Genomic DNA, 27,414 nt, shown 5'->3' on the forward strand with positions numbered 1-27,414 from the left:
AGCGCTCCTTTGAAGGGCCACTTCTCAAGTTTCGCAATGTTGAGCTGACGAGCGCAATGCATACATGGGCCGTTCACGATCAGTTCTGCCAAATTGTGCAACACTACGTGCCGGAAAAATGGTTTATATTTCAAGATGAATGCTGCTTGCCCTTCCTTTCATGCACGGCCACCCTGAGAATAAGGGAATGACGTAGACTACAGAATTGCCCTGTGTAAATGGTATGCTGTGATGTGTCCTCTGCATAGACGACTGTCATCTGATGTCGCCAACAGTAGCACGTGAGACAGCAAAAATTATTTCAAAAATGTGTAGTTTGTGTAATCTATTGCCTGAAGATATGAATAAAACTTAAGATAAATAATGAGACACACACAGGGAATGTGTGCGTCTTTTTCATTTTTTCCCATGAATTGCAACGAGATATGGGGCTAATGTGCCTGCGTTTTGGGTGCGTTCGTGTCCCCACGGTTAATGCATCGAGCAGAAGCTAGCCCTGAAAACTAAATTAATAGTCCTGTACATTCGAGCACTCAATATGCTCATCTCTATACCAGCATCTATACCAGCATCTCTAAATCCATCCCGCAGAAAGAGGCACTAGACCACAAAATAATGGTGGTCAAGAAAACAATGCTGCCCGCATCTTCTCAGCGGAGGGGCTTGCTCGGAGACGTGATGCACGTGTGACCGTTTGCTCGGATGCCAGGGAGGATAGAGAAGAGATTTAGCTTGCAAAGGCAACGCGGGGCAAGCAGCATGGAATTTGAGCTCGTCTCCTCGCATCATCTTTTTGCACCGCTTCAAAATGCCACTTTTTTCAGCTCGTAATGAATTGATTGAAAAATTTTTTGTGGCATAATGCTCTTCATCAGACACCAACAACTGCCACGACCCAACTAGGGGACTTGGCGAGTAACCCTTCAAATGTCCAAGTTTTTCAACAGTGCAATGGGTGAGGGGATGTGATAACGGATTCTACCTTGTCATTACGTTGAAAGTCGGGCAAGTTGTTATGGCAGCATATCCTGAAAACAATGTGCAGCAGGACAAGACACATACAAAAAAAGGATAAACAGGAGACAAAAAAGGTACACACAAGCTACAAGTTGTGCTTGTTTGTCCCCTCTTTTGTTTGTCCCATGCTGCTTCAGTCTTTTCAGAAGATTATCACCAGCTTTTCAATTTATGCATCAAATTCTGCAAGATTGACAACAAGTAGATAGCCCTTGTGCCAATTCCAATACCAGTTATCAAGTTTTGTGGCATTCGAACATTGGAAATGCCACGTGTACGAAACATTCGCACATCTGTACCAACAGGAATCTCGCCGTGAAAATGTCGAGGAATCTGTCATTGCAGTATGCAATCCTAAAATCCTGATGTAACTTTTAATGACGGTAATAGTACTAATATGCATAAAGGTGCACCTTTGATTGGCTGTGGCATTTTCGCTGGTGGGCAGGCGTTGTAGAAACCTTCCATTCCCTCAGTTTGCGTCGATACATGGTCTATCTTGGGGGCTATATTAGCCTCTGTTGATTTGGACACGGTTTTCTCACATGATGTGTACTGGTTGCGCTGCAAAGAACGGTTATATTGAGCGACTTCTGTTGGTCAAGCCGATGATGCAACCTAGTGGCAGGAAAAGCAGAATGTGATATAAGGCATCCAACTATGTCATTAACTGCAAAAGCCGATTTCACTACATTGAACTGGGAATTAGTATGCCTGAACACTGCACTTTAAATATAAGTGGGAATGAGCGTCTACACGGCAACCGAGAAAATACTGGATACTAGACAAAAAACGCTAGACACCAAAATAAATCCAAGAGAGATAACTTCGTTGGAGTTCAATGCCCCAAAATAATATGACCGTGAGAGATGTCACAGTGAAGGGCTTGACAAATTTTGACCACCTAGGGACATAAATCATGCATTTAAACCCGAGTACATGGGCCTATGTCATTCTCGCCTTCATAAAAAATTTCCACAGAGGTTTGATTCTGTGACCTCAGCAGTGGGACACCACAGGGAACATTTCTTGCTTTTATCTGTCTGGTAACAAGTATGACAGGTTAAAATGACTTATAGTGGGTACAAATCCACAACTTTCGAATTGGAAGGCTGCGCTTTCGGGTCGTCTGCGCTGGCCATGGACGAAAGCTTCCAATCTTAAGGACTTTCTCTCCTCACCTCAAATTTTCCGGCATGAAAACATGTGCACCGGTGGGAGCATTTAATTTTGTAAAAGCCGCACCCACAACGAGGTTCTCAAGGAGGCTATGCGGCACAAAGAGCGGTCAAAGGATGAAAGTACCACAAAGTACCTAACACTTGTTTATGTACCCACGTACTTCAAAATGCAAGGCTGCGAAATAACAAAAAAATTGGCGCCTGCATCTTTCTAAAGGAGGGGGGGGGAACTTGAGTAAATTTGTCTCTGAGTGGTGGGGATATGGCATGAATGTTGTGTCTACTCGAGTCAAGGAAAGCATTAAGTCAAGCGCCAGACAAGTAAAGACGCCCTTCACTGAATCCCGAACGCGCGCTCTGCGGCTTATATACACACCGCCCGCATTCGAGGAAGACGTGACGAGCCGAGCATGAGCAGTGGGGGTGCAGACAACGCAGACGCCAAAGTGCAACATCGTAAGACTAAGAAATGCTCCGCATTTAAAAAGTTCGCTCTAGTCGTCTGAAGATTAAATAACGGCAAAGCTGGTCGACGACCCACAGCACTTGCCAGCATTTCATGTGTTCTGTATTGCATCGAACCGAGCTTAGCGTGATAGACAGATTACAGTTAAAGGGACCGACTATGCATTTTTTTCAACAGTGTTTTCCGGCTTGCCTTTCGTAGTGTTCGTTGTGGCAGTAGTTAATCCCAAAAGCATGTAGTTGTTTAAAAGCAGTATTTTTCGATCTGAAAGGCTCTGAATACTGATTTTCCTGTTTGTCCAGTGAGCATTCATAGTGATGGCGGTAGCCCTTCTAGTGACTTGTACATGATGTCGTGCTTTCGCAGGAGTTCTCATAACTACACTTAGCCACATTTATTCTGAGCTTTACAACTACTTTTGAATATAACAAGCCGTTACAATGAGATCATGTGGCTTTATACACCTTCCCTGTATTTGTACTGCATTGCACGTGCCTGTGTCGTGGATGGCTTGTCCCAGTCATCATCACTCTCTCAACACAGGAGCCATGCCAAGTCACCAAAACGTCACTGCACATATGCGCGGCCGTGCCGAGCAGCAGCACACGTGATTTCTGAGACAAAATGTAGGTATAAGAACCACGTCACCCCAAAATCTTAGTGACCTATATACTGCATGCATGGTTTCATGAGCACGCAGAAATATTGCTCAAGAAGCGCTGACGAGCATGGGATGATTACGTCATGCAAAGGCAACGCCACTTCAACACGTACTACTAACGCAGGCTTATATGTACATTTTTATGAAGTAATATCTTTTACTCTGAAGAAGCAAACAATCTTCCAATACTAACAATAAAATATTGACCATGTATACTAGTCTACGATCACGTGACAGAGTACATCGAATAATAGTTTACGACTCCAGGAGACGCCACAGGCCATTTCTCACAATTTTCAATGAATAAATAAATATCTAACTCCACTTCTCACGAGAAAAACAAGGTTGCTCTGAGTCCCTATGAGAAACAATCTTTCCATTCGTGCAGTCATCTCGTTTCATGTTTTGGACAGTTGTCGGTTCCTTTAAAAAATTGCCAGGTCTGCACTGAACGAGCAGCCGAGTCGCAGCGAAAGCTAGAAGAGTGGCTTTTCAGAGCCTTTTCTAAACACTCTTTGGGTAACTGCTGCAAGTATGCTTGCTGGGTACCCACTAGGCCATAATCATAATGTTTGTGTAGATGGCCAGCATTCTCTATGCTATCTTTCGTCATTCTTCGGAGAATTGTTGTATCCGCTACTCACTTGCTAGAAACCTTGTGCAATTTTTTAATTCAGTGACTGACGACATCGAAAAATTATGCCTGAAGGGGGTATGCACCACAGCTAATAGGTGATCAAGAACAAGTTTTTTAATGGGTTGGAACTCACTCGTTACCCAGTTTTCATGGAGTGGTGCCTGGTTGTTTTTTCAATGTTTTAAAACACTTAATTACTCATATTAGCGTGATTACTTCCCGACATCAAGCCTACCTAAGGCCAGTTTAGAAATTAGTTCTATGCACTGCCGTGGCTCAGTGGTAGTACTCTGCGTTCGGCTTCGGTGGGAGACGGACGTGTGATGGCTCGCTCCGTGCGAGGTGCTTCGGCGGCCGCTGCTGGCCGCGGTGTTAGGTTCCCTTCTGCACCATCGGATTACCGGTTTTTGTTGCCTACATTGCCGTCGGGTGACAGTATGGAAGAGTGTGTGTTTCTGCACGGGGATTCGGAAAAAAGACCATACCGGTTGGAAGACTTTCGGGCCCCGTTGGAAGAAGTGGAACTCATCAAGGCTATCATTGGCATTGGAGCCTTCCAGATGAATCACATCTGGCTGGCGAAGATGCGAAGCAAGGATGACAAAGAAGCATTACTCAAAACAGGTGGACTCCGAGTCAAGGGTGGCTTCTGTGCTATCATCGACCCTATCCAACATGATGTAACCGTGAAGATCCACTGGGTTGACTTTGCGGTCTCGAATGAGAGCATTCGACAAGCGTTAGGTGAGTTTGGTGAAGTTCTGGAGGTTTCCAACGACAACTGGACCGTCGCGGGCTTTGAACACGCGATATCGACGACGAGGGTGGTGCGACTGAAACTGAAGGAAGGCATGGTGCTAGAAGACTTGCCGCACCTTTTTAAGATTGGAGGGGGCACCGTCCTTCTTGTGGCCCCGGGTCGGGCACCGCTTTGCCTAAGGTGTCACATGCAAGGACATATACGACGAGACTGCCAGACTCCCCGCTGTGGTGTATGCCGAGCGTTTGGTCATGAAAGTCAAGATTGCGTCAGGAGTTATGCCAGAGTTACGAAGACCGTGCTGCCAACAGACGACGCCCAAGATAATCTAATGGACGCCGAAGAGGCTGAGAAGTTGGCCCCTGGTAGCAACGCCGTGGGACCCGACGCCGCGGTTCAGGCAACTGGAGAAGAGACAGCCGACGCGACAACGCAAGATGGCAAAGACTCAACGAAAGAATCCGAGGAGTTGGCCGCAACAGGCGGCCAGCAGGACATTCAAGAATCGATGGAGGAAGATATGGGTACCAGTGGCGAAATCGCTACGCCAGAAGCCGGCACAAAGTCTCCGGAAGCGACCACGGGACGCAGCAAGCGTTACCGAGTGGAGAGCACGGAACGCAACCTGAAACGCCCGGAGCGTCTGTGGCATCGCGTCACGGGCGCTAAGAGTAAAAAATATGCCCTCGAAACCCGGTCGGCGTCATCGTCGCCGGTTCGGGGACACGATTTAGACGCGTAAGACCCCGGTTTTCCCACTGCACGGTATACGAGACACGGTAAGCGCAGCATTGTAGTTTTCATCTTTGTCATCAACATGGCTAGCATGACTGCGCCTTTACGCATTGGTACGCTGAATGTACGTGGTCTAGGAACGCGTCGCAAACAGTACCAGTTGAAACGCTTGATGCAAGAAAAAGACCTTGACTTGCTCGCGGTCCAGGAGACTAAAGTTAGTACTGAGGACGCAACTGATAGCTTGGTAGCAGAATTTTCATTGCGGTACAATGCGTGTGTGAGCTATGCAGTGGGAGCATCAGCCGGATGTATTATTTTTGTCAAGAACTCTCTTGGTATTGTAGTGGAAGAGGTCAAAAGTTGCCTACATGGGCGTTTTGTTTTGTGTGACTTTTGTTACGGGATCACTAAATTTAGAGTTATCTGTGTATACGCACCTACAAATTCGAGAGACAGATGTTTGTTTTTTCGGGAAATGCAAGCGTACTTTGAATGTCAGAAATGTGTGGTTCTGTTGGGTGACTTCAATTGTGTTTTGACCCAAGAAGATTGCACGTATACTGCTAAATTAGGTGATGAAAGCGTTGGGTTGCTTAGAGACAGCCTTAATAAGTACTTTTTACATGACGTAGCTCTGTTTGTGATGGGTGGCAGTCGCCAGCACTTCACACATTTTCAAGGTTCGAGTCACGCACGACTAGATCGAGCATATGTTTGTTCTGAGATAGTACCTTTATGTCAGAACTATGACGTTTATGCTGTTTCCTTCAGTGATCATTGCTTAGTTTTGTTTGAGATAGGTAGAAAGTGCAAAAAGAAGGTTGTATGGGAAACATGGAAACTGAATACTAAGATAATTACGCACGAAGGGTTTGTAGATAAGACAAAGAAGGAAATCGAGAATTTTTTCAAAAACGCAGAAAGGAGTGCCACGGAAAGATGGGAATTATTTAAGCAAAAGATAAAAATGAATGCAATAGAGTGTGGTTGCTACATGCAGTACCAAGCTCGAAAACAGGAACGTGAGCTATGGGCAGAGCTAAATGATTTGGTGAATATTGAAGCAGAAAACCCGGGCTTATTCACACATCAAGTGCAGGTTGTCAAAAACAAAATTGAATGTCTTGAAGAAGATAAATATAAAGGCGCAATTATACGAGCAAGAGCTGAGAGATACCTCGTAGGTGAAGCCCCGACAAAGCGAGCCTTGTCAGATGAAAAGGCATATGCTCGAGCTCACGACATACTAGAGATAGAATGGAATGGTAAAATATTGAAAGAACATAAAGATATTATGAAAGCTTTTGAAAACTATTATCAGGACTTGTTCGCTTATCGCGAACCAAAGGAGCCGGGTTTTGTAGATGAGTTCTTGATAGAAATGCCGACACTTAATGCTGAGGACACAAATTTATTGGAAATGTCTATTAGTATAGGGGAAATTGAGAAGGCTATCGATGATCTCGGCATGGGCAAATCACCTGGTCCAGATGGCATTAATGCCGCCTTTTACAAGGCGTTCAAGGAGGATATGGCCGCCGCATTGCATGAGGTTTTTTCAGAGTCTTTAGATCGCGGAGCTTTGCCTCCATCGTTTAATCGAGCGCACACCGTGCTGATTCCTAAAGGGAAAGAGCAACATTTTTACGCAAAGTGACAGGATACAGGCCAATCACGCTAACAAATGTAGATTATAAGGTGTTTATGAAAGTTCTGGCTAGGAGGTTGCAAGGAGTTATATACAAGTTGGTCGGGTCACATCAGACTTGCGGCATCAAGCGTAGGAGCATATTCACGAATATTCATGTTGCCAGGAGCATTTTGGAGTATTGTGACGCTGCGCTTCTAAAAGTAGCTATGTTGCAAATTGATCTAGCCAAGGCTTTCGACATGGTTCCACACAATATACTCTTCATGCTAGCTGAGTACGTTGGTCTTGGTGCGATCATATGTAAAGGTATTAAATTGGCATATAAAAATTCAACCACAAATTTAATTGTAAATAGAGAACTCTCACAGCGCATACAAGTACTTTCCTCCGTGCGCCAGGGGTGTCCTTTAAGTCCTTTGCTCTTCGCTCTATTTTTGGAACCATTGTGTCAGAAAGTGATTCACCATGCAGGGATTAATGGTTTCAGGTTGCAGTCATGTGAAGTGCGTGTTTTGGCATACGCCGACGATATTGCCTTTTTTGCAGTTGATAGAGAGAGTGTCACTTCGTTATTAAAAATCACTCAAAGGTTTTGTGACACGAGTGGAAGTTTAATGAACAAAGAAAAAAGCATTGGTTTATGGCATGGTAATTGGGACTTTACGCCCAGTTCTTTTGGAAATATTCAGTGGCTCACAATGCCTAGTCGTTACCTTGGGGTACCATTGGACAGGTATCAAGACAGTGAAGCATTTTGGCTTGAAAAGGCTGAAGAACTGCGCGCGACGGCCGAAGGATGGGGTGGTCGTGGCTTATCAATTTTCTCTCGGTCAGCTGTATGCAACGTATTTCTGGCTGCTAAAATTATGTACCTTTTGCAAGTACTTAGTTGTAAGCGTAAAACCATTCACAAAGTCCACAGGATATTCGCCCCGTTCATCTGGAGCTCTACGTGGGAGAGAACATCTAGAACGAACTTGTTTCGGCGAGTTAAGCAGGGAGGGCTGTCTCTGTGCCATCTGTTTCTTAACCAAGTTATATCACGTTTCCTGCTCATTAGGGACCAGAGAGACTCTTTTTTACGTTCTTTATTTCAAACAACACTGTTACACCACATGCCTGACTTCTTTCTATCTTCAGACAGGCGAGAACGACACACCTTGTCACCGTTCTTGCGCGAAGTTGTGTTCTCATATCGTTTCTTAAGGGCGAGGTTTTCGATAGATTACCTAACTAATGTGAAAAGAAAGCGCCTTATGAAAGACCTAATACAGAATGTTTTTCCTGTGCCCCTGTACCGTTCAAGGTATGAAAAATCATATGGTCATGACGTACTAAAGCGAGTGAAAATCATGTGTACACCACCCAATGTGAAAACCTTCTTTTTTAAACTTCATACGGGAACCTTGCCAGTAAAAACGTGGCTTGAAGAGAGAGAGATGTATGTACCATGGGGAAGCAGCTGTCTCCTGTGTAACAAACCTGAGACCATTGAACATGTGTTTATTGATTGTAAGAACGCTATTTTCTTTTGGGACATTTTACAGAGAACTTTAAAAAAAGATTTACCTCTTACTTCATATGGAATTCGTTTTTTGCCTTGTGATAGTTCTGTGCAAAATTTGGATGTTATATTTGTACTTGGTCTTCATTCGGTTTGGCGTAGTATGCTATCGTACAGACACTGTGATGTGAGAGTTCTATCCGTTAATGAGTGTTTCGTGGAAGCTGTTATAAAAGTGCGAGATGTGTATAAGACTACCGACTGTAATGAAGATGTAATATCTTTGTTTGACGCGTTGTCACGCATGAAACACGTGTAATAGTGATTGTCATATTAGCTTGACCTGTAGTCAAGAAGGCAATAAAGAAAAAAAAAAAAAGTGGCTCAGTGGTAGTATACTGGGCTGGCATGCAGCGGACCCGGGTTCGAATCCTATTGTGTCCTTCCTGTCTTTTATCTAGTTTTTTTTTTTTCTTCTTGCGAAACTGGTTATGGACACTAGCGGCAGAGAACTACGGCGCCGCACGTTACCGGTGTTCTGATTTCAACAGCCTTTGCTGTTAAAACTACAGCCTGTCATGAGTACGGATCCAGAGGGAGGGTGATCGCTCCCCCCACCCCCAAAACCTGTGTCAGCACCAGTCTTCTCCCCCCCCCCCCCCCTTTAAGAGTGCTTGTCCACCTCTTACCACCAATTAGAATAAATGAGTGGGACCATTTCGAGCACACATAACTCCTATTTATGCTTGACGGCTTCTTCCTGCTACAAAAAACAAAAATGTCAGGACCCCCACCCCCTCCGGAGTTACTTCAGGCCGCTGCCCCCCCCCCCCCCCATAAAATCCTTCTCTGCCTGCAACAGACCTAGGTCAAACCCCAAAGCCAGAATTGCGAGCACACCTGGATGTGGCCCCTCAGGGTAGAAGGGCGGGCCTTTCGTCACATAATTGTGCTCGGCTCGACTCACACCTGGCAAACTTCGCTTGGCTTGCTTCCTCGCCGCGCTCGCTTCGCGTTCCCGTCGAGCATAGTCGGGATCCGATCGCCATTTACGGTTACATTCTCGGGCCGCAGCACACCTAGCTTCGAGGTAAACGGCCTTCTCTTCGGCTGTGCGAACTTTGCACGGCCGACCCGTTGCTTCCGAATGTCTGAACCGTACCCTGGTGGTGTTGCCCGAACACGGCGGAGCACATTGATGCCAACCTGAGGCAACGCTTTATCCCTAGAATGACCCCTCAAAAATCCCTAGATAGCAGACAAAATCCCCAGATTGCATTTTTTTTCTTTTCGCACGTTGGTATTCACCTTTATTAGTCTAAACGCAGCTTGCTCTTCGCCTCGTTTGCTCTGAATCTAGTTAGAGTTAAGATATAGCTTACTAGCAGCAACTGCAGCTCTTTTTTTCAATATTTTCTGTGGAGCGATGTGAATTCGCTTCTTCGAGCAGACGACTCTGGTTTCACAGCAACACCTCTTGAAATGCTCTTGCAACAGTCTCTTCTCTGTATGCGCAAATTACTGAGGCAGCCGGCCGAGGCTTGCAGGACGACGAAAATGCTGGACATCGTGACACGTAACCCTTTGAAGTCTTAATCGCCATACATTTCTTTCTTCGTCCGCTTCAAATGCGATGGAGTGATCTGGAAGGTGTAGCAGGAGCTGTCCGTCAAGGTTCTTTTTGCGTGCAGCAAGCCGCACAACGCGTCTGTTGACAACCTGTTTCCTTGCTTTGTTTTCAACAGATTTACTTGCGAAAACACACGTTCGACCGCAGCGCTGGAGTGTGGTAGGCACAAAATGTTTTTCATAAACGCTGACAACAGGGGAAACTCTTGTGATCCATCGCCTCTTCGCATCTGGGATATGGCGTGCCAAAACTCGCTCGCAGTCAAGCCAGCGTGCTCACTCAGGTCCATGTTGCGGAGGAGACGCCACTCCCTGTCCAGTTCATTCTTTTCATTTTCCCTCACGATCAGGGGAAATGAGACCGCAAGGGGCGCGATTGATGGAATCGTCTTTCCCATGACAACTTTCGGGTCCAGGACTCGAAGGTTCTTCAACTGGTGACTTTTCAGGGGGAACCGCAAGTATATCTGACGAGCGGCTTCGATGAAAAACTCTAAGCACCGCAGCCTAAAGTTGTGAATCTGGTCATCGTTTAGGCCGTGTGTGCCACCGGATTGCGCTGCAGTTGGCTTTGCTCCGAGATATATTTCCTCTAGTGGCAGGAACTTGGCGGGGTCTTTGTACTGCACATCGGACAACGGCGTGGCCTCCAAGTAGTCCCGCTTGATGTAGCATTCGAGTATGCATTTTAGCGTGCCCGAAACCTTTTCGTGCAGCAAGTGGATTCTGGTTTCCTCGGACTGCATTTCTTTGTTTAGGTTTGTAAAAAAGGGCAGCACGTACTCAAGAAACTCGAGGTAAAGCTTAGTCGACGGGTTGCTAAGCTTCTCGAGAATGGCTTCTGCGGCAAGCACGCGGTCCTCAGTGGCTGCTTTTTTGAAAAATGAAATCAAGGCCGGCATCTGCTCAAGTAGGCGGGTAACAACAACTTGGAGGGACAGCCACCTGGTTTGGCTCGGGTGCAGTAGCTTATGTGGCTTCACCTCTGCGAGCCTTTGGACCTCCTGGTATGCAGACGTCTGCTTGGGAGACAAAAAGTAGTTGTACACATTGCGGGCCAGATCCTCCACTCCTCTCGGTAGTGTTTTGCACGCGTAGGAGGCACAGAGATGGAAGGAATGGCAAATGCATTTCAGAATGAAAATTCCTGGAATTTGTGCTTACAGCATCGATGCGACGGAATGATGAGCACCCATCATCACGTTTGCTCCGTCCGCCGCGAAACCGATCAAGTTTCTTTCGTATGGAATTTCTGTGCTAGTAAAGACTGCCTTCAGACTGCTGAAGAGAGACTGGGCGGTTCCGTCGCTGACTGGTACCAAGTCAAGAAATGCATCCACTACGTCGCCGTTGGCATTCATCACTCGGGCAACAAGGGAGAGATGCTTCACTGTTCCGTTGTCAGTAGATTCGTCGACAAGCAGAGAGAACTTCTGTCTGCGCAAGAGTTCACAGATGTCTTGGCGACTCTGCTCTCGAAGAACATTTTTTACGATGGCAGTGCACTTCGTCCGGCCACAGCTCACATTCTTTGCAATTTGAAAATCATCGCATGCTGCTTTGACGTCAACTAAATGCCCCATGACATTAAATGGCAGGTTATGCCCTGTGATGAACGCTGCAAGCCTTATTTCCGCCTCTTTGACAGATTTGTCTAGCTGAGTTTGCCCACTTACTGCAGGCATAGATGTCAGCGTGCGGGTCGATTGCAAGCTTGCAGCACTGTTCCTGTGCTTGGAGCTTGCGAGGTGGTGGTCAATTTCCGATTTTCCACCTTTGCAATCAGCGTTGCATGACTTGCAGTAGAAGTACAGGGGCCCTTTTTTACTCGCTGCTAGCCATCCCTTGTACTTTGGTTCAGCTTCCCATCTCGTCAAATATTTTTGATCGTATGCTTTCGCTTTCTTTCTACTCGGCTCACCTTGCTCAAAGTCTCTTCGTCCAGAAGTTGCCATTTCACATGGAGCGCGCCTTCACTTTGCACAGTGAAGGTGCGCGGCGGAGGTGAATTTCGCGCATTTTTCCGTGCACTGTAAGTCACAATTGCACTGTAAGTCACAATTGCACTTTCACTCGCGAAGCCAAGTAGTCACTCGTGAAGACAAGTTCGGAAAAGTTCCTTCGAGTGTACAGCACACCTCAGAGTTTCCACAGTTGCACTTCACTTGCGAAGAAAAGTTGTCACTCGCGACGACAAGTTCGGACAAGTTCCTTCGACAGCACACATCAGAGGTTGTTACTGCGAGAACCGCGCGTCATAGAAAAAGAAATTACTTTCTCAATGCTCGCGTTACAGAACCAAAGTCGCCCTCTCTCGGCTTGCACAACACCAATGCTCTTTTAAACGAAAAAAATAGAAATAGCGAAGGAAAGTTAGAAATGAAAAATAGAAATTAGCAAAAAATTACATTCTTTGCAGTTACTTATTATTAAAAACACGTGGTTACTCAGCAACACCAGTCATTAAGCTGCATAGCGTTCCATTTCAACACTCTAAAAAATCCCTAGATTTCACAAAAAAGACGCCAAATCTTTAAAAGAGACAAAAAAAAAATTGCCCGCAGCTTCCCTCGGGGGAACACTGAGGAGGATGCGGAGCATATAATTGGTTAACGGGGTGTTAAAGTGCGACTTACTTGGGTCGATGGCTAAATTGGTTAACGTGGTTGTGAAATGGGGTGTTAAATTGCGACTTACTTGGGTCGATGGCTAAATTGGTTAACGTGGTTGTAGGAGGGGGTGTTAAATGAGTGAACACGTACACACGTATGCGAAAGGGCGGCGCTGGTCGAAGGGACGTCGATCATTGTGTTTGTGGATTCGTTGGAATTCATTTCACCGTGACCTTGGACGTCGACGCGCCGTACAAACCAACCGACGAGCGGCAACTGAGCGAGCGAGCGCCGACCTTGAGTATATATACAGCGCGACGGCGCATGCACTGTCAGCTGTCGAATGTTCGAGAAGGGGAAAAACGCAACGGCGCATGCGCGCGCGTCAGCTGCCGATGTTCTCGAAGCGCGACGGCGCATGCGCGCGCGTCAGCTGCCGATGTTCTCGAAGCGCGACGGCGCATGCGCGCTACATTATACAGCTAGCGAATGTTCGTGAAGAGGAGAAGCGCACGCGGTGTGTAGAGAAGGAAGGTGCACAGATGGTGGAGGAGTGAAGCGCGCGCGGTGTGTAGAGGAAGGGATGCACAGATGGTGGAAGAAGGAGGAGGAAGCTTGCGGACGGCGCCACACTACAAGCCTCGAGTATTAGATGCTCCGCATCTAAAACCCCTAGATCTAGGGATAAATCCCTAGGGTTGGCATCACTGGCCGAGCAAGCGCTGGCGCGCCCCTACAGAGAAGATCTGGAGCAACGTTTAGATATATACTTCAGTTTCGAAACTCCGCCGCCGAAGCCGGGCGCGTCTTACTCCTAGGGAGTGTGAGGGCGCTGCAGTCGACTTTTGCGCGGTGCCGACGGGCCGGCCGGTGCACGCGAGCGTTTTGGTGTGCCAGTGGCCATGGTTTTCTGGGTCGTGCTGTGGGGTTGCTCGTTGTTTTCTTCTCGGTTTGTGGTTGTGAACTGTGTATGTGCTGTTAGTGAGTGACTGCCGATAGATTTGCTCGTTGTTTTCTTCTCGTTTTGAGGTTGTGAACTTTGTATGTGCTGTTAGGGAGTGACTGCCGATAGATTTGCTCGTTGTTTTCTTCTTGTTTTGAGGTTGTGAACTGTGTTTGTGCTGTGAGTGAGCGACTGCCGATGATAGATTTGCTCGCTGTTACGAACAGTCAACTAAGTCGCCGGCGTTCAAGGCCAGCCGCCCTCCCCCACGAAGTGCTGTCCGATTCCTCGCCGTGTCCCAGGCTTCACATGTGAAATGCCATAACATTCAGCCAACATGCCGACGTGTTTTGTGCCTGGGTGCACAAGCGGATATAGGAGTAACCCCGACAAGCGGCACTTTTTTGCCCCACCGTCGAACCCCGAGCTTCTTGAGAGGTGGCGAAGGGCTATTCCCCGCGCTGATAAGTTGCTCAGCAAAACATGCAAGGTGTGCGACGTTCACTTTCAGCCGGCAGACATCACGAAAACATATAAGCATATCATCAATGGTGAAGTGGTGGAGGTTGAGCGGGGTGCATGGGCTCTGAAAAGTGGTGTCGTTCCGACGCAATTCCCGAACTTACCCAGCTATCTGTCTTCTGCACGGAAGAGGCGGCGGTCGCCGAAAAAGAGAGTAAGTGCTTGTCGGCGTGCAGAGACTGTGTCTTGCCACCCACCTCCCGAAGAGCCAAATGAGCTTCCGAGTCATTGCGAGAGCACTGATCTCGCGTACATTATCGAGAACAGTGCCTCACTGCGGCTACCTCGGAATTGGCAGTTGTCAATTGTGGAAGATGAGCCAAAGAACAGCCGGCAAGCAGTTTTCTACGAGACAGGGATGAGCGCAGGTGTTTTCTCTATCATGAAGAGCGTTGTGATACGAGAAGATCTTACGTACGTTATTTCAGCGAACGGAAAACTGCTGCACGAGTTGCTTGTTGACGTGCGGGTACGCTCCCAGAAAGACGTTGAAGCGATAGTGCAAATTGTGCACAGTATGAAATTCTGTCTTGGGTGCACCCGCAGTGAGGTCAGCGGTTCCGGAAAATCTGCAGAAGGAAGTGAAGCTGTGCACCACAAAGACTGTACAGTTTTGACAAATGCTGACAAAGGAATGTGTGCCATGTGTGTTGGCGTGGCAAAAATACTGAAGAAAAAGGCTCTGTCAAAGCAGCCGAGGAAAAAGGTGGCTGTTGCAGTCAGTATACTCAAAAAGCGTCTCATACGTGCCACTGCTGCCAGAGAGCGCAAAAAGGCTGAAGTCCAAAGACTGAGCATTAAGCTGAAGAATGCTTTTGTAAATACTGTTGATGACATTGTGAAAGACTTGCCTGAGCCTCAGAAAATGGCCCTGCGTGCTGCCATAATGCAGCAAGCAGCTAAGTCGCCACGTGGCCACAGGTACACGACAGAGTGGCTCATGGTGTGCTTGCTGCTGAGACTAACGAGCCCCAAGTGCTACAGGACGCTCTCTGATATGAAGGTTCTTCCCCTTCCTAGCATTAATCGCCTCACACAGTTGCTCAGGGGTCTGCCATGCGAATATGGCATGAATAAATTTGCCTTGGAGTCTATCAAGCTTCATATGAATGGAAAGCCAGAGCACCATACATATGGCTCAATCATCATCGATGAGATTAAACTGAGAGAGACCACAGAGTTTAACAGAACATCTTACAGCTTTGATGGTTTTGTCAATTACGGGGACGTATCCAGCACAAACTCAGATGAGCTGGCAGATCACGCTTTGGTTGTGATGTTTAACCCAATGTTCGCACCATGGATTCAACCAGTTGCAGCATATGCAACTAAAGGAGCAGCACCTGGCTGGATTTTAGCTAAGATTGTAATAAGTACAGTTTTGCAGCTCCATCAGTATGGCGCAAAAGTGCTGGCAGTCATCAGTGATGGTGCCGGGAGCAACAAATCCATGTGGACACACCTCGGTGTCAACGGCAAGCCTGAAGACCCCAAGTGCAAGATTGAACATCCTTGTCTACCAGATGCATCCCTGCACTTCATTTGTGATGTTCCCCACATAATGAAGTGCATTAGAAATCATCTGATGAAGCACAAGTATGCCCAGGTGAGCTAGGATAAAAAAATCTCGCCACTCTCTTTCTCAACCATACACTGTGCTGCCGTACTGTTTTCTAAGTTGCCTCCCTTGAATTTATTTCAGATAGGAAACAACCAAGTAAGCTATGAGCATTACGTGCGGCTGTATGAGGCTGAAAAGAAAGCGAACATTCGAGTTGTTCCAAAACTCACCGAGTACCACGTTAAACCCCAGGCACTCCAGAAAATGAATGTCCGTTTAGCCACTCAGGTACTGTACTTCAATAAAATTTTCTACCTGTCCCGCATACAAGGTCCCATTTCTTGTTAAGTAAGTTTCTGTTGAGTGCGTCATTTGCACATTATGGTTGTTTCCTTCCTTCGCAGCTTTTCAGCCGAAGTGTTGCTATTGGCTTGAAGGTGTACAGGCAGCTGAAAGTTCCTGGCTTCAGTGACAGTGCCGGAACTGAAGCATTTACGAAACTTCTGAATGATGTTTTCGACATCCTCAATGCCAAGGTCCCAGCAGCTGGAATCAGACGAGACTCTCCCAAGATTAAGGTAAGCTATCTAGATCTCTGCACTTGATACTTTTCAAGTTAGCACTGAAGCTACATTGCCACAACAGTGTTGCTTCTAGTTTTCTTTTTATGCTTTTGAAGTGCACTTTGACCAATGTTCTCATGAACTGCTTTGCAATTTTAATATGCTTGCAGGTCTTGGAAGACTTTTTGAAAATGATGAATGACACTGAATCAATCCGAAATTTGAAGCAGTTTGCATCCACCCAGACAATGGAATCTTTTTGTGTCACCCTCATGTCAGTGCTCTCTTTAATTGAGTTCCTACACAGCCGGGGTGTCAGTTACGTGCTTACAGCAAGCTTGAATCAAGATCCCCTTGAGGTAATATAGCTTTTGTATATTGATACGGGGCACTATTAACACCATTTATTTTTTGCAGAGGTTCTTTGGACTTGTCAGATCATTTGGGGGAGACGAAGACCATCCTACCGTAACAAACTTCGGCCAGTTATTTCGCCTACTTTCGCTTTACACTCCAGTGAAATTGGCAGTGAAGGGAAACTGTGAGGGAGGCAATGACCAAGTTTTGCTTAGTGCATTTGACAGCCTTGGTGAAAAGCGCCGTGAGGCACTTCAGAAAAAAAACGCAGTCAAGGAAGAAGTGTGGAAGCGACTGAAACGCATACCATTCCATGACTTGTGCAATCTCCCCGATGATCACACGTACAACGTGTTGTCGCCAGAAGAGACTGCACAGTATTATTTAGCTGGCTATGTCGCATTTAAAGTTAACAGAGCTGCAGATTGTGCTGATTGCAAGAAAGATCTCGTTGGTTCCCAGGATGCCCTTCCTGCAGAAGCACTGCTAATCATTGAGCGTGCTCACGTTTCTGGTTGCCTTGTATACCCATCCAGAAAATTATTTGCATGCATAAGTACCATCGAGAAGACAGTGAGTCAAGAAAGTGAACAAGCTACATTTGGTGATGTTTTTTGGAGGGTTCTTGATAGCCTTATTGAAAATGGCACCAACACAGTTGGCTGTTCACAACACTGCAGCGAATTCACTGGTAAAGTGATCCATTTTTATTTAGTTACTCGAATGCATTTCTTTGCTCGCAAAAAGTGCCAAGAGAACGACTCCGCAGTCAAAGCACAAAGAGAGAGAAAGAAGGCAAAACTTGTTTGAAATTGCACAGTTGTTTCCTGAAGTGTGTAAATAAAGATTGCATTTTGAATTTTATCACTTGATTGTCTCGTGTTCTTCACCTTAGTTGCATGCACGCGTGATATTTTTGTCTAATGTGGGAAACTGGCAGTAAAAATACCAGCAAGAAATATATGCAAAGCATGAAAATACTAGTGAGGACGAGGAAACATGAATCCCGCCGCAGTGGCTAGGCGTTGCGCTGCTGAGCACGTGGATGCGGGTTCGATTCCCGGCCGCTTTTCTGATGGAGGTGAAAAGCAAGAACGCCCGTGTGTGCGAGATTTCGGCGCACGTTAAAGATCCCCAGATGGTCAAAATTAATCCGGCGCCCTCCACTACGGCACGTCTAAACGCCGGCGTTGCGTCGGCGCGTTAAACCTTGCAATCAATCAAAACACGAATGGATTCGGGTTAGGACATCTGATTGGCAACGAAAACATTTCCCTTCCTATCAAGGCTACGCGCGCGCTTTCAGTCAACCCAAACGAGGGCCCGGTATGCAGGGCGCAGTTAAAGCATAAGCTTGTGGCCTCGAATGTTCCGAATGCGTAGAAAATAATACAGCGGTGCGTTGCGACACGCATTAAGAACATCACACACCAGAGTGGAGTGCTTAAGATTTAAAAGCTGCAACGGGCGTAATAAAACCAGACGGCTTGCTAAGCCCGCTGCGCAAGCGCAACGTTGGAGCTAGCAGACGACGCTCGCAACGATGGCGCAATTCTCGACTGCAGCGCCGCGGTGTCAGGAGCCGCAGCGGGCCGGCTGCGTTCAATGGCCGCGGCGGCGAGTTTCTAAACTGAAATATATTAATAAACGTTGATCTGGAGCTGGACGTAGACATACATGGTTGCTAAGCGACAACTATGCCGACATCACACCAGCTGCGCAGCATGGATAGGGTGGCTAGCATGAAAAGGTCTATTTGGCATGGAGGACAACTTTGCTGATAAACAACTGTGCGGATATCACTGTAGTTGCTGCACTTTGCCCGAACTCGATCTTGTTGGAGCATGGAGCACACCGATGACGACGTGACGGTGCTGTTTGTCGTTGATGCTACTGCGGCCTTGGTCAGGTTGTAGTACAACCACAGTGGGTCGCATACCTTGCAGATGTGCCCGAAGCTCCTATCCAGGAACTCGCGCTTGAATTGCGCTGCCTTCGCCGCCGACTCGCATTGCCGCGCCGCTTCGAGATTCGCTGCTCGTTGTTTACGTTTCGCTTCGGCTTCGCGTTGCCGCGCCGCTACGAGATCTGCTACTCGACGTTGACGCTTCAATTCGGCTTCCCGAGCTCGGAGAACGGGGTCCGCTAGCAGCCGTTTCCTTTCGGCTTCGCGAGCCCGAAGTTCGGGATCGGCACGCCGCCGCTCCCGTTTCGCAGCCCGAGCCTTCTTCTCCGCGGCGCGCTGGCATTCATCGCGGCGTTGCGCAGGGGAGGTGCACGGGCTCTTACACCGTTATACACCGCCGAACTGCCGTCCCCAGCGGAGTGTGCAGCTGTCTCACCACCTATCATGCGCAGAGGATTCCTAGAGGAGAGGGGACCCCACGGGAAGGATGGACAAAGCCCCCACCTAAAGCCGCTTGGCATCTAAATAGGCGCTGCGCAGTGCTCCCTACCGGTTGCCCTTCTAACCACCACCATCTAAAAGTTCTTCCTTTAACTCACGTGCGACCTAGGACGTGTAACGCCGGCAGCAAGGCGGGCCTTCCATCGCTGATACTCCGTTAAACCGGTCAATTGTCGCTGATTTCGCTTCCGTGCCGCCTCTCTCTCGCTCCTTTGCTTAGCATACTCCGGGTCCGCTCTTCGTTGTCGCATCTTGATTCTTTCAGTGGCCATGTAAACGGGATCTAATCGTCGTAGACGAGAACGCTCACGATCCGCTGCACGCCGAGCCTCGCGGTAAGCGGCTTCTTCTTCGGCCGTGCGCTTCTTCCTCGGTTTACCCATGGCAAGCGTTGTAGGCAAACACGGCTCCCTCGGCGCCAGGTGTTCCATGGCCAGGCCAGGCTCCGCGACTAATCCACACAACACCTACCACTTATCTCCGTCACGGACAGCAAGAAAGAAATCACTACTGCATGACAACAGCTTCGGTGCTGCCCTACTCTTCGTGGCTCGAGTTAGTTACTGTATAATGCTTTCAAGGTAGCATATACAGTACCTCTAGCTCGAGCGGGCGCGCTGCGCACTCTTTACATGTGCCCACAGAACACCTGCTGCCTGCCTCTATGGTGGCTAGAAGTAGAGGTGCCACTGTGCCAGCACCATCCCGGCCGCGCCTTGAAAAGAGACGTGCTGATATTTCATTCGACCGTGAAGCGGCGCGCAAATCGCCACCGTGATCAGTCGAGAGCGCTTGTCAGCCGCTAGTGCGGCACTTTTAGTCGCTTGCTCGAGTGCTCGCAAGCTGCAAAGTCTGCGCTTTCCCTATTTGCACTTGTTCGGGATAAATACGCGCCAATGTGACCATGCAACAGTGATGAGTAAGCAGCAAAGACACTTCTTTGCACCTGGATGCATTGCGGGATATGCTTCGGCCCGAAAACAAGGGAAGAAAGCGTCTCTCTTCTCTGCTCCCGCCTACAATGAACAGCGCAAGGCCTGAGAGCGTACGATTCCTCGCGCTGGAAAACCACTGGGAAAGAACTGCTTTGTGTGCGAAACTCATTTCGACGAAATATTCATCGTCCGTAGCTACAAGCATGTTATCAACGGGTTTTTAGCAGCTTAGGAAAAAGCTGTATCTAAGGAGGGTGGGTTCCTGAATGAATCAAGTGCCGAAGTACTCCACGTCACTCTAACCAGCGCCCTTTCCATGTCGCGAAAACCTTGGGCTATAAATACTTGTCATGATGCAACTCGCCTCTGCCAAGACGCACTTAAAATCTTTTTTTTTTTGTTTTTTTTTTGAATTCTGAAGCAAATGTCTGGCTCGATTGATCACCCTTCGCCGACACAACTTTTGATATCTGTGAATTGCCTCAGTTTATACAGTTCGATACAGTCCCCCTCCAATGAAAACATACCTTCTGGAGTTCCGAGCAGCCTTCTATGTCCTGGCATCCACAGTAATTCAATAAAATTGCAGGATAACTGGATGAGCTGCGAGATTTGAGGCGCCTCAATGAGGTTCATGGAATTATTATTGCTCGTGAACCCCTCCCTGACCCCACTGATCTAATTGGACGCAAAAGTGGCTACCTGATCACTTATTACGTCAGTGGCTATGTGGCCCGTAAGGTGCTGAAAAAGACGAAGTGCAACGAATGTAGCATGTTGTTCCTTTACTCAGAATTCCAGCTTGCTTCCGGCAGAATCATGGCTTCTGTACCCGTCCGAGTCCCCAAGAGACCTGTTCAAAGCTAAGGAAAATGTATTCGCCTATTGCTTCAGTTTCAACAAGTTGAAAAGTGACAGCATAACAGACCTTATATCCTGCCTGTCTATGAAGAAGTTAAATATGGTTGGCTGTGAACACCACAAATTAGAAGTGACAAATCAGATAATTAGATTTTTTACACTGACCAGAATGCATTTTCTCCTTCTTGGAGAAAACGCCCCCAATAAAAAAAGAAAAAAAAAGTGAAGTGTTAACTCAGCGAACAAGGTTTTATTTTATGTTATTGAGTATTACTCATGCTCTGTTGTTTCTTGTGATTTTACTATTGTATTGTTCACATTGTTATAGATATCCCATTAACAACTGGGATGTCACTGTCTGGTTGTGTTTCACATATATAGAAATCAATTGTTCCGTGAACTGGTTGGTCACTGTACCTATGTTTGCCAATGAAATCTCAATGTGATGTGTGTATGTATGCCCATTGTATCGTTGTATATTTACTGTTCTCCTTAGTTGTCTTATTCACTTGCTTTAGTGAGTTTCATATATCTTGCAGTCTTCTTCAACTATAATGCATATGTTGTGTTTATTTTCATGTTGTTTTTTGCTCTCGAGAAAATAAATGTCTTGCTTGTAAAGTTAAATCTTGATTGCGCAAGTCATAAAAATAACGGCTGCCGATACCTTTACGTGCATTGAAACCACGGAGAACACTGCGGCATCAAATTTTAAAACTGCACGGACTTTGTTTTGGTGTCAAGTTCACGGCAAGTCACTTGATTCTCTATCTTCTAAGCTTCGTAGCTGATATACTACGAAGTGAATTGAAAACACTAGTTTTCAGTGACAATACGTGCTTTGCAGCGCGCCGTCAGAATTGTGACAGGTGGACTTTGTTATAATCCGCAGGGTAGCGTGAAATATTTGCAACGAAAAACGACTGATGCGCGGGCGCGAGAAGGGGCATCTCCACGGAGGAATTCTTCCGTGGGCATCTCGAAAGCGACCGCAGCGCCACCGCATCCGGATGAATTCTCGCTCGCTCTCCGGCGCGCCGATGCTGACACCTTTCCTGCTAGACGCTCGCGGCCAGTGTTGCCAAATGTTCAAAAGCAAAAGTCGCTAAATAATTGTGTAAAAGTCGCTAAATATTTTTTTCTTCATATTGAAAACAATTTTGAGCATGTTCTCCTCATGCAACAAATTTATTGGTGGCCTTGTCATCTCAAAGATTAGAGACAGCTGTCACATTACGTTTTCTTGCAGGCAGAACATGATTTAGAAACAAAACAATGTACGCCTGTTTTAACCCCTTTAGTGTTTGCAGACTTTTTAACGCACTCGCAAATTACGAGCTGCGAATGTATGTAATATTGTAACGCGGACTGAAAGAGCGAGAAAGAAGAAGAGGGAGGACGCTCTTGGGCGATGGTGATTCGGCAGGGACGGTTGAGCGCTGGCATTTTCAGGGTAAATAAACTCATCACATACTGTCATTTTTAGCGAATTGGGCAGCCGCAAAAAACTGGGGGAACAAAATATTTCCTCGGCGAGCGGAGTTCTTCATTGGGATGGGCAAGTAGCCAGAAGCTTGGCACACCAAGTTTCAAAAAACTTCGTTGCGACTTTGTCGTCAAAATGCGAAAGAAACACGTTGAATTCCGTGACGTCATCATCGGAGATAACAGCGGGAAATTTAAAAGGAGGTCTTTTGACCGACATTTATGTCTATTAACCTTGGGCGATGGTATTAACGACAGTGGAGTTTTCAGGTTCTAAGGTATTTGCTAAACTAATTTATATTGTTGATATCTAGTGTCATTTTAACTTAATTTTTCATGCTATCATGCTTAACATGCTATCAGATGTTTTAACATACATCAACGAAATTGCGTGGTTGAAAATCAAGGAACATATAGACACCTGACACACATAACGTACATTAGAGATTTTAGCTTACCTCTGAATGTACAATGAATCGCATTGGAGAATAAAACATCATGGCCTATATTTGTATACAGGAAGCCATATATCATACGGTAAATAGTAATGATGAAAGCCTAATTGCAAGCTCTAGAAGTGAAAAACGAATTCGCAGTACAAGTGTAAAGCCATGTCAGTGGTGCACAGAATTCTAGGATTAAATCTGCAAGTTGCAAGGCATCTTCTGCCGCTGCATAGGATGCCTTCGTGCCGATTTTCGCAGCCACGTCATCTAGCAGGTTATATTCATGGCACTTTTTTTTTTGTATCTCCGAAGGCCGTACAGCATTTTCAGTTACGCATTCAAAGTGTCCAGCCTGTAGCGACACCTGCACTTCACAATGCTCATGTCGCTCACCGTTCAATGCCGGCATTCGAGAAAGGCAGCGACAGCACTGTCATGGCGAGTTCAGTGAAAGGGTTCTCGCCGTGCGCATCCTTGTAAGAACTTACTTCCTGCCAAAAACTATCGGTTCTGTTTGTACACTGCAGCACCATTTTACGTGCCGCAAGTTTTTCCAATGCGTTTCGCGATCGGACAGGGCTTCCACAGAGAGGAACTGCGATGCCGATTCCGTAATTAGCTCTTGTATTAGCTTCAGTGCGTGCTCTACAGAAAGGAGAGAAGTCTTTTGCAAGAACTGAATGTTTTCGGGAAGCCGTTAACGCAGCTGCTTGCATAGTTCCACGATGAAACGTCGACAGCGAAGGCGTAGCTCTTTTTCGTCGTCACTTGGAAAGGACGCGTCTCGGAGAGCTGCCCCCTGTCACCCTTATTATTCATGATGTACCTACAAGGATTAGAGGCAAAATTAGAGGGAAGTGGACTGGGCTTCAACCTCTCTTTAGTCAAACAAGGAAAACTTATTGATCAGGCACTACCAGCATTAATGTATGCAGATGATATAGTGCTAATGGCCAACAACAAGGAAGATTTGCAGAGATTGATGGACATCTGCGGTAATGAGGGAGATAGGTGAGATTTTAGATTCAGTAAGTAAAAATCAGCAGTCATGATTTTCAATGACAACAAAGGTAGTGAGCTTAGAATACAGGAGGTGACGCTAGAGATAACAGATAAATACAAATATCTGGGCGTATGGATAAGCAATGGGACCGAGTATCTGAGGGAACACGAAATATGCATGACGACTAAAGGTAACAGGAATGCAGCAGTCATGAAAAATAGGGCTTTGTGGAATTACAATAGGTATGATGTTGTGAGAGGAATATGGAAAGGGGTCATGGTTCCTGGGCTGACGTTCGGCAATGCGGTCTTGTGCATGAGATCAGAAGTTCAAGCAAGATTAGAAATTAAGCAACATGGAATAGGTAGGCTTGCTTTAGGAGCTCACGGGAATACACCAAATCAGGGAGTACAAGGTGATATGGGATGGACATCATTTGAGGGCAGGGAAGCTAGCAGCAAGATAAAATTCGAGAAGTGATTGAGAGAAATGGGGGAGGAGCGTTGGGCTAGGAAGGTTTTCAGCTCCTTGTACATGAAGAATGTCAATACAAAATGGAGGAAGCGAACCAGAAAATTGACTGGTAAATACTTAGAAAACAGCAGGTGGCCAAACCAAAAAGAACAATCGGTTAAGAAGAAGGTGAAGGAAGCCGAGACCAATCTGTGGAGAATTGGCATGATTAAGAAGTCCGCACTAGAGATCCATCGAACATTTAAGCAGGAAATTGCCAAGGAAAGGATCTATGTTAATACTCGGGGTAGTTCTCTAGTGTTTGAGGCTAGGACAGGATTATTGCGAACCAAGACATATCGGGCCGAATACAAAGGGGTAGACACGGTATGCAGTGCATGCGGAGAGGAGGAGAAAACTGCCAAACACTTGTTAATGTTCATGTCAAGACTTTGAAATGAACCAACCCAATCGCCTTTTCGCCACGTCGATCAACCATGGTAGCCCTGATGAAATTGGCGGGTAACGATACACGTTACGCTCTAAATCGAGATATTTTGCTTTTGTAGAAAGTTATTACACGCGGCACAAACACTCGCCTCTGGTCCTCATTCACCACCTTACTCAGGTACGACTTAACTGGCCTAACCAAATGGTTAAGTAAGGTGACGAATGAGAACCAGCGCATGCGCAGTGCGTGCGCTACTCACCAGAATCTCAAGTCTCGCATATGCCCAAGTATCTTGCAAACATCACTTACAAATCCAGACGGATTGCCTGTAAAGTCCGTTCGGAACTTGCGCGTCGCACCAGAACTTTCACGCAGTCGCATCACATGGCCCTTCACTCGGCGAGCCTTTACGTCAACTGCGTTTTATTGGCGGCTAGGCGCGCCGCTCTCCGAGCTGCATCAGCCAACCGCCTCTGTTCGATACGGCGAGCACGTTCTATTTCTGTTTCCGTAGCTCGTTGCATTCTCCTGATTTCATTCCGCCGTCGATCCGCGGCTCTGGCACGAGGTGGCGAACAAGACGACGAGCTATCAATTGGATGCACTCGCCTGGCCGCTTCGTACTGGCGACGCTTTTCGAGGCGTGCAGCTCGTTCCTCTTCCGTCTCTTCGGCTCGTTTTCTCCGCTTCTTTTCGTTCCGACGACGAAGCCTGGCTTCTTTCAGTTTCTCCGACTCACTTATCATATCTGTCGACATATCCGACGGGGCTGCCCCGTCCACTGCAACTCCTCTGTTGGTGCAACGCGTTCGATTTTCGTCTTTTATGACGTCACGCCAGATGGCGCGGCAAGCGACGCTGCCGGCTGCGGCGGTTGTTAGGCAACGGCTTAGCACAGGGTGTGGCCACTGGCCACGGCGAGAATACGACGAGCAACGTAGTGCTCGCTACAAAAAAAGGGGGAAAAGCTGCCAGCGCTCATGCGCCACGCACACTCTCTCACTATGCATTGCAGGCGTCTTGTACCACGCGTAACTCCGCAGCTCCGTAAGAAGCGAAGCCAGCCGCAGTGCGCGTGGAAGCTCTGTATTCTCACGATCTCTACAAACGGAGGGGCCAGGGGACTTCTGACGGAGGACGACAGCTATGTTGGAGGCATAGGCGTATCTATTGCGGGTGGGGGGAGGGCGGAGCCCTTTACTTTCGACAGTGGTCACTTCCGGCAGCACACTTGGAAAACACCAACGGAGGAGCAGTTTTACCTCTACACAGTAATAAGCTGAAGGTCGCATAACAGTTCTGCTGTGGAGATTGTCTCCCATGTATCATGACTATGCACTGTAGGCATGACTATGTCATGCACTGTGTGCATAGTCATGCACTGTTCTCTTCAGTGTGGGTCGCCTGTGCGACTCTTGGGTGCTTTACGCTACAGCATTGCAGAAAGGGCTACCCGAGCAGGGGTTTGTAATATTTGTGAACTCTGTCATCATTTTACCCTGGAAGGCGCCTAGAAGAGCACCAATTATGTGGAATATCAAGGTTTTTAAGAGCATTGACACCATGGTCAAAGAAGCGAATTACAGGCTAACGGACTCACAAGCAGACTCCCTCAGACTCTGATCAAGTCAGGAGTCTGAGTGAGCATTGTTTAGGTATGTTTGAGTCCGAGCCAATCCGGTTGAAGAACATTTGAGTGAGGGAGAGTCCGGCTCGGGAAAATGAAGAGCGTGAACGAGCCCTGCGCACAAAATGCCTTTCGTGAGCGAGTCTGAGCAAGCTCCACAAGTTTTGCCTACCTATGTGTCCTGGTGAAAAAGTTTTTACACGTCAGCGCTACGTACAGCGCGCTTTGCACATGTACAGACAAGCTCACATTTTCTCCTACTCGAACAATTCCGGACAGTCAGGTTTAATTTGCATACCTGTGAGTACATGAGTACACTACAATATCATAACTGGATGCCTGGTACTGCATCAAGGTCCACAAGTGCTCCCCATCCTACTGCATTGACTGAACTGTCTCTTGAAAATTTTACTAGGTTATTCTTTTTCAATTTCATTAATTGTGCATACACATCATGACTTCTATGCTTGTGCTTCAGCATGTGACTGAAGCGAACAGTTTGTTGTGCAGTCATATGAAGATCAAGGGCCTTGAAAAGGAGTACCTGACACGTGCGACATTCTTCTCTGGCAACATCAGTGTGAAACACAAAGTAGTACTGACGAGACAACATGGACATTGGTAAGGGGAGCTGCAACAGAAGCACTTGCCTCCTCAAGTCGCACCAGCATTTTTCGGCTCTTCCAATTATGATGAAATGCGCCCCTCAAGACAAAACTTACCTACGTTCATGTGTGGGAATGTTACGCAGATGAGGCAGTTGATGGGTAGTGCGAGCATGTTCCAGTCGTTTGAGAAGTATGTCACTATTTTGACTAAATTGCAATAGTTTCGAGTGCGCAGACAAAGCACCCAAAAGTATTTTAACGAGACGGAAGAAGCACGCCTAAGTGCACAATTAAGAACACCAATAAAGCATCCTCCGTGGGTGAGCCAGCTCCGAT

The 27,414-nt window shown here is 47.0% G+C and overlaps 2 protein-coding genes across 5 annotated transcripts in view; one reads left to right on the top strand and one right to left on the bottom strand.

Annotated features, from left to right (window-relative positions):
- LOC119164514 (uncharacterized) overlaps positions 1-27,414 on the bottom strand; it is a 232,378-nt gene that overhangs the window by 171,625 nt on the left and 33,339 nt on the right. The gene's annotated exons all lie outside the window — the stretch shown is intronic.
- Positions 1-27,414, top strand: part of LOC119165450 (uncharacterized) — a 181,706-nt gene that overhangs the window by 59,805 nt on the left and 94,487 nt on the right. The gene's annotated exons all lie outside the window — the stretch shown is intronic.

This window comes from Rhipicephalus microplus, chromosome 8 (genome assembly GCF_043290135.1).
Source record: "Rhipicephalus microplus isolate Deutch F79 chromosome 8, USDA_Rmic, whole genome shotgun sequence".
Classification (NCBI taxonomy): Eukaryota; Metazoa; Arthropoda; class Arachnida; order Ixodida; family Ixodidae; genus Rhipicephalus; species Rhipicephalus microplus.